Raw genomic sequence first — 8729 nt, forward strand, 5'->3', positions numbered from 1 at the left:
TGGCTGTGGAAGTCTTGTGATTAACTACCACACCACACTGACCACTGAAAAGATTAGATACAATTAGATGACATTAGAAGATTTTCCCCTGAAACAAAATGTATTAAAATTAGGTTCTGGGGGCGGGGGGTGCCTGGGTGGCTCTAGTGGGTTGAGACCTCTGTCTTCAGCTCAGGTCATGATCCCAGGGTCCTGGGTTTGAACTCTGCATCCGGCTCTCTGCTCAGCAAAGAGCCTGCTTCCCTTCCTCTCTCTCTCTGCCTACTTGTGATCTCTGTCAAATAAATAAATAAATAAATCTTTAAAAATTAGGTTCTGGGAAGCCATTTTCTTAGTTCTCAGAATTGTGTATGGTTCCCATAAGGGCCTATTTAGCCAAGCGATTTCATCTCAGTTAAACACTGATTTTGTGTTTACGCGGTAAAACTTAAACGGATCCTGCCTCCCCCCCCAAGAGGAACTTACTTAAAAGAAAGTCTGGGAAACAAGTAAAATGTGGTTGACCAGTCCCTGATAACAGAGCCCAAATACAAGGGCGGGTCAGGTCAGGTGGAGATAACAGAGCCCAAATGCAGGGATGAGTTGGGCCAGGTGGAGACATCCAGCATTGGAGCATGCATACTCTCTCCCTAGCAACCAAGGAGTGTGGGCCCCGCCTTTTGTGCTTTTGGGCGCCCATTCTGACCAACGTGATAGGCTAGTTCAAATAGCTACTATAGGGTGAATTGTAGTTCAATTGGCCACCCGTGTGTGACCTAGCATGACTGTGCAGCTTTCTCTGTGTGTTGAAATCTCATTGGCCACCTGTGTGTGGCCAGGCTCAACCACAAGGCCTTTGCTCTATAAAAGTTAGTCTTTGAGGCTGGGGGTCATCGCTCTCTCTGTAAGAGGCAGCCCCGAACGGTCGGTTTGATTCTTGATGCTTGGCGCGAAATAAAGCTTTGCTTGACCTTCGCTTTGTATCAGTCTCGCTCCTTTGATCACGGACCCTACCACATGGGGGCTCATCTGGGATCAAACGACAAGAACTGAGCCAGCGTCAGAGTTTCTGGGAAAAGTCTCCAGAGGTAAGATCTTGAGATTTTATTCTGTGAGATATGGTCTGTTTGTCTGGTTGTGGAGCTCCAGCGTATAGCCCACCGGGGAGACGCTGGATGCAGCATTGCTCCCCAGGGCTGGAGTGGATGCGAGGATGCGCCATCCCTCTTCTGGTAGATCACCAGGGAGTTTGAGTCCCCCTAGGGGGTCAGGGGACCGAGAAAATCCCCACCGGGTGTTTGCAGGGGACCAAGAAAATCCCCACCGGCTGCTGGGTCTGTGGTTGTCTTTGTCTTGCCTTTTTGTTGTCTGTTGTGTTATTTGTTGTGTTTGAAGAAATGGGGCAAGCATAAAGTAAGGGGACTCTTTCATCTCTCTGTTCCTCCTAATAGATGTGGGGCTTCTCCCTTACTCATTTCTTGTGTTAATGGCTATAACTGGACCCAACTGTGGTTAGTCTAACTCGAGACAGAGACTTTAAGGAATATTCCCAAGCAGCTGCTGATACTCCCTTTGTTTTGGGGAAATTCCTTGCCTTCTCTGGCCTGACATGGACTGCCTAGCCACCCCAGCCCCCTTGCTGGCAGGAAGGCATGGCATCTGCTCCTCTGTTGGGGCTGATGGGCTCTAAGGCTGGGAGCCCTTTCTCTGCCTTCTGGCGGCACTTTGTTCTTCTGTCTCCCTGTTCTGTTTTTGCACCAACCTGGGCGTGGCCTGCATAACTGGCCTCTAGACCATCCTTGGTGCTTCCTACACCATGGCTCCTCTCTTCACTGTCAGGAAACAAGAAGAGCACGCCCTGGACCTAACACCCCCCTCTCCAGATCTTCCCACCCGTGTCTTAGGTAAACATTCGAAGTGGAGTGGGCCCAGGTGGAACGTAGATCAGTACTTGAACTAAGTTAAATTTGTTGGTTTAATTAGGATGAACATGTCTTTTGAGTTAACAGCACTAAATGTGAAACTTCAATCAAAGTTTACTGAGGGTCAAATAAGCTCATGTTATTTGTTGAAATCTGTTAGCAAAGAGATGACTAAAACTGATGGTTAATTGTCTATCTCGAAGTTTTAATGGGTAATTGTTAAAGTAGCTTTCAAAATCTTTGGTAACCTGAAACTTTAAAGGTTTGCTTGGATGACAAATGGAATTAAATTTGTTGGACATCTAGGTCTTAACCAAATTGGATAAAATGCTGAAGTGCTGGTTGCTGGAACTAGGTTTGTGCTTTTGAAACCTGCTGGTAAACATGTTTGGTGCTTAACTGATTCATAAATTTGCCTTCTAAGAATTCTGTTGTAACAGTTCACAATTGGTTAACATTTAGTCTTCACTAGAGATTAAGATGTCTCTGGGAGTACAAAATTCTGCTAAGACTGAGGTTCTCTCCGTTCAAGAAGGACAGAGTTTTCTGGGTTGGCTGATCAGCTGTTAAGAAGAAAACGTAAATGGCTTTCCCTTTGCCTAACCAGAATTGTAAATGAGATCTCTTTGACTTATAAGACTTTTCCTTGGTATGCTAATTTACTCAGGAAGTACCACTAAACCAATGATAAACCTTGGATTACATTTGGGTAAATGCTATAACTACTCTAGAGGTTCTATACATTTCCTAAAGTTTTAATGTTTTGATAGGGTCATTGCTTGATATTTAACCATATCTATTCTGAGTTTTTGTCATTTGTAATTGTTTTAATTCTCTTGTAAGATGAATTCCACCTTAAAGGAAATTCATATGGGAGACTTTCAGGACAAATACAGGTCTTTGATATGTTGAAATCCTGAAACTGAAATGGGTAAGAATTTCCAGAAGTAAGAGCTGCATTCAGACTAAACCAGAATTAGTAACATGGCACTAGATGAACTGAAAGATTGTAACGTTGTGTCTCTTAATGTTTTATTTTAAACATTACTGGTTCTGTAACGTTTGCTCTTCCAGACTAGGGAAACTTTTTCGTACGTTATCTGTAACTTACAGAGATGTAAAAGTAGTCATTTGTAAACAAATCAAGGTATTCAACTCTTTCTATCTGAACCCTCTGAAACCAAAAGGTCTCAGCAAGTATTCTTTCTTCCAGGGCAATCAGTCATTTGCATAAGTTCAATAAGAACCTGTTCTCCTTGTAACAGGACACCATTGGAAACATGGATTATTTTACCAAAGCTTTGACTGAAATGTCATATTTGAAAAAGATTCAGATATGACCAGACAGCTTAAAAGAACTAAGGTTGACTTTATAAAACCTGGAGCTGTAAAGCCCTTTGGAACTGTTGGCCTGATATCTTGCTTATAGAGTTCCCAACAGCCTCACCAGGTGAGTAAAGAATGTCACTTCCTGGCAGGTGCAGGAACCTCAGGATACTTTGGGGACATCAGGAAGAGAAATTCGCCCAAATCAACAGGTATTGCAGGCATGTCTGATGGCAAGTATGTGACTTGTCTTCTGGCCTGGAGAGACTACTTAAAAGTTCAACCTAGAGATTCCTTATAAGAAGTTCCAGCAAAGCAGATTCTAAAAGATATATATGATCACTCACTGTTCTTGCTGAGCTTATGCAAATAATTAGGCCAAGTTTGTTAAAACTGGACTTGTTTTTCAAATAAATTAGTCCTGATTTGGCTATCTCTGGAAATGAGGGTTATTTTAGAGAGAAAAATTATGTTTTAATAAAACACCTTTATGGATGTTCAATTCTAGATTTGGTTGTCTTTAAATGTCTGTTTACCTAAGCTAGACAACTTGAGGTAAACTTCAGAGAAGCTGCATGATAGCTTGTTTAGACAATCCTTCCTTTGCCAGTCAGTCAGCCCCCGATAAAAGGAGGGAACTTCAGAAAATTGAAGGATTTGAAGAAAGAATCTGACTCAGTTAGTGGAAATAGCAGAAATAGCCGTCGAGGACTATGAGTCATGCTTACAGGGGACAAAAGCTCTCCTACAGACTCTGCAGGAAAAAGGGTATCGGGTAGCAGCAAAGAAAGCACAGTATTGTCAGAGCCACACCACTTATTTAGGCTTTGATCTCCACGAGGGAGTGCGTTCACTGTCTGAGTCCAGGAAACAGGTGATCACCCGATAACCCCGCCCCACCACGCCCCAACAAGTGAGGGAGTTTCTTGGGACGGTGGGCCACTACAGGCTGCGGATACCGTGGTTCGAGGAGATTGCCCAACCTCTCTATGAACTAAGGGAGGACTCATTATGGTAGAGTGGACAGCTGAGGCAGAAGGAGTATTTCGGGAGTTACAAACAACCTTACTGAGTGTGCCCCAGCATTGGCCATCCCAGATGTTACCAAGCCCTTCTACTTATATGTGGATGGAAAAGGCAGGGGTGGCCAAAGGAGTTTTGACTCAGACTCTGGGGCCTTGGCAAAGGCCAGTAGCCTATCTTAGCAAGAAACTAGATCCAGCAGCAGCTGGGTTCCCCCTTTGCCTCCACATAATTGCTGCCACGGCCCTCCTGGTCAAGGATGCAAGTAAATTGACTTCGGGTCAAAATCTCATCTTGACCACTACCCACGCTATCGATTCTCCAGACTCCACCAGACCGGTGCATGTCAAATGCCCAAGTGATGGGGTATCAGGCCCTCCTCCTCAACGAACCAAAAGTGACTCTCCCGCCCCTGCGGTGCTAAATCCAGTCACGTTGCTGCCAGAGGAGCTGCTTACCACACACATGACTGCAGGGAGGTCCTAACCCAGGTCACAGGAATAAGGCTGGATCTTAGAAACACTCCCCTCCTGGATGCAGAGATGACTCTGTTTACAGATGGGAGTAGCTACATGGTCAATGGAAAGAAGTATGCGGGGGCTGCGCTGGTTTCTCCTGAGCAGGAACTCTGGACAGCGGCCCTGCCACACAGAACCTCAGTGTAAAAAGCGGAGCTGATTGCACTCACCAAGGCACTGCAGATGGCCAAGGGTAAGACCGCCGACATCTGTATGGACGGTAGGCTGGGTAGAGGCTTTTTCTGCCAAACATGAGATGGCAGGAGTGGTAGCCAAAGAGCTACTAGAGATTTGGGTTACCTCTCGTGACTGGGTCAGACAACGGCCCTGCATTTGTGAGTTCAATCTCACAGGCATTGCCCAAGGCTGTGGGCACTAATTGGAAACTACATTGTGTCTACCGGCCCCAGACCTCCAGGCAAGTAGAGAGAATGAACTGGACTTTTTTTTTTTTTTTTAAGATTTTATTTATTTGACAGAGAGAGATACAAGTAGGCAGAGAGGCAGGCAGAGAGAGTGAGAGGGAAGCAGGCTCCCTGCCGAGCAGAGAGCCCAATGCGGGACTCGATCCCAGGACCCTGAGATCATGACCTGAGCCGAAGGCAGCGACTTAAACCACTGAGCCACCCAGGCGCCCCGAACTGGACTCTTAAAGGGACCTTGACAAAGCTAATTCTGGAGACTGGTGGTGGATGGGTGGATCTGCTTCCCTTCGCCCTCCTCAGGGCACAATGTACACCCTACTTAAACAAGGTGACCCCATTTGAAATAATGTTCAGGAGAATGCCCCCCCCCCCCCGCCCCGCTCTGCCCTCAGCTACAAGAGGTTGCCCTAGCAGAAATGACTGATCAGGCTGTACTCCAGTCACTGCAGGCATTACAGTCTGTCTAGCCCATGCAGGGATCCGAACTGCCCACACTGAGACGGAGACGGAGATGGAACCACATCCTTACCAACCCGGGGACTTGGTCTGGATATGCCACCACCAAGTGGGAAACTTGGAGCCTCATTGGAAGGAACCATTTACTGTCATCCTGACCACCCCCACGGCAATAAAAATAGAAGGCTTCAGGGCCTGGATTCACACAGGTCACATCAAACAAGCTGAGGATGAGGACACCCCCCAGAGATGGATGTCGCTGCTGATGGACCCTGACAATCATGGACTAAAGATAAGACTCAAAAAAAAAAAAAAAAACCCCAAAAAAAACCAAACCAAAAAAACTCCAATGAGTTCATTGAGTTCGTTGTTGCTCCTACTGATAAAGTATATGTGGAAAATAAGACAATTAGGACTTGACATACTATTTCTAGAAAAAGGGGGGCTCTGCATAGCCCTAAGAAAGGCATGCTGTTTCTGGGTAAATCACACTGGATTCATTAAAACAGTCTGGCAGCCATTAAAAAGAAGACATAGAACTGGCTGAAAAGTCAAGGATTTGACTAATCTCCAAAGAAAAGGGGGGAATGTAAGGGCCTATTTAGCCAGAGTAATTTCATCTCAGTTAAACAGTGATTTTGTTATTTATGCAGTAAAAGTTAAATTGACCCTGCCCCCCCCCCCCCCCAGGGGAACTTACTTAAAAGCAAGTCCAGGAAACCAGTAAAATGTGGTCGACCAGTCCCTGATAACAGAGCCCAAATACAAGGGCGGGTCAAGTCAGGTGGAGACAACAGCCCGAATGCAGGGATGAGTCGGGCCAGGTGGAGACATCCAATCAGTGGAGCTCACATACTGTCTCCTTAGCTACCAAGGAGTGTGGGCCCCGCCTTTTGGGTGCCTTTTGGGCTCCAATTCTGACCAAAGTGATAGGCTAGTTCAAATAGCTACTATGGGGTGAATTGTAATTCAATTGGCCACCCATGTGTGACCTAGTATGACTGTGCAGCTTTCTCTGTGTGTTGAAATCTCATTGGCCACCTGTGTGTGGCCAGGCTCAACCACAAGGCCTTTGCTCTATAAAAGTTAGTCTTTGAGGCTGGGGGTCATCGCTCTCTCTGTAAGAGGCAGCCCCAAACAGTCGGTTTGATTCTTGATGCTTGGCGCGAAATAAAGCTTTGCTTGACCTTCGCTTTGTATCAGTCTCGCTCCTTTGATCACGGACCCTAATGGTGCCTACTTAAGTCAGACAAAATCTTCAGAGGAGGGCCGTGTGAAGTTCTGTTTACCTGTTGCAAATTCGTAGGCCTGATTCTCTCTTCAGTGATGTGTGGAGAGAAGCCAGTTGGTCACACTGATGACTACAAAAGACTACAAAACAGGTGACGAGAACAGGTGTGTCATTTGGGGGCAAGGGTGTGCTGGTCCATAATTAACGAGCTGGGAGGGGGCGTGGTGATAGAGCAGGAGGGGAAAAGGAGTCCTGGTAGCCTTGGCCAATTGCCCATCTCCAAGGTATAAATACTGCCGTCTTGGTGCACTTCAAGCTACTATCCTGCCATTACTGAGCGAGGAGAGGCAAGAGGTACAAACGAGCAGTGACCCCGGGCTGCGTCAGTTCACCAGGGCTCAGAGAAGACCCAGGTCTATGTCAGAGACCACAGCTCCAGGGAGATGGCTGGGCTGGTTGCTAGGGGACTTACATACTGTAAGAATAGAGGGGGGTTGCAGAGTGTGGGAAGGGACCTCAGACGAGACCAACACTCGGGTGCTTTCTTGACAGGATCCTTCCTTTAGAAGACATCATGTGACTGGGTCCTTGGAGCCAGAGTTCATTACTGCTTCCCTTTGCTCTCTGAGGTTAAGTTCCAAGCCCCTCAGTGTCCTGTTTCAGTGGGGCCTTCATCAACCCTTCTTCTGTATATAGGATAGGATAGGTCCCGCTTCGGACTGAATGTTTGTGTCCCCACAAAATTCCCATGTTGAAATCCTCACGCAGTGGTGTCTGGAAATGAGGCCTTTGGGAGGTAATTAGGTTCTGAGGTGGGGAGCCTCCATGATGGGATTAATGTCCTTTTGAGACAGGAAGAGCGTTAGCCCTCTGCCTGGTCTCTACTCTGTGAGGATACCAGCAGACGGATCCTCACCAGACACTGCATCTGCCCACGCCTTGATCCTGGAATTCTCAGCCTTCCTGACCTGATTCATCCCCTCACTGTTTAAGCCACCCAGCACCCCAAACGAAGACAGATTCCCCTCTTATGTGCGCTTGAAGAGGGCTCCTCCTTTTTGATAAAACTGCTTTACCTAAGTTCCAAAAAGAGAGAGTGTTTAACCTGATGCTGTTTCTGTTCCTCTTCAGCTACCCACAGCAGTTCTTCACCAACTGCTAAAACTCCAGTCTTCGTCACGGCCTCAGGCATCTGGGATTTGCCACTGAAACACGCGCAGATGGCTGGTTAGCCCACAGAGCAGCGGGGACCCTACAATCTGCAGGACGCTTAGACCTGCCTATCTCCATGGTCACGACGCTTGCTCCCCGCTGCCAGCCTCACTGCAGGTGCGTCCTCCTACCCGGGAGAAGACCGGCAGGAGTGCGCGGTCAGACCCTCACAGCCACCAGAACCGCTGGCAAGACAGGCCGCACGGGGCCCCAAATGTCTAGTACTGCCACTGCCAGGGAAAATATGAGACCCAGTTAGAAATCATTTCTCAATTTCTTCTTACCAGAAAGGACAAGTAAAATGTATTAAGAGCCAGGTTTTTCCTCCTGGTTCTGTCCTTCTAAGACCAGTGGTCCTCAGCAGGGGGGTGGTTTGGTACCCTCCCTCCAGGGGACATTTGGCAATGACTGGAGACATTTCGGTTGTCAACCAAGGTGAGAGATGCTCCTGGGATCCAGTGGGTGAAAGTCAAAGGTGTTGTTAAACATCCTACAGTGCACAGGACAGCCGCCCCCCACCCACCCAACAACAAAGAGTGATCTAGCCCAAAATGTCTGTAGCAGAAACCCTAGTCTCTTCACATTAAAAAAGTTTTCCCCCAAACTAAAGCCATGGCATTCTTGCTCCAAGAAGGAA

Source organism: Meles meles, chromosome 2, assembly GCF_922984935.1.
Source record: "Meles meles chromosome 2, mMelMel3.1 paternal haplotype, whole genome shotgun sequence".
NCBI classification, from domain to species: domain Eukaryota; kingdom Metazoa; phylum Chordata; class Mammalia; order Carnivora; family Mustelidae; genus Meles; species Meles meles.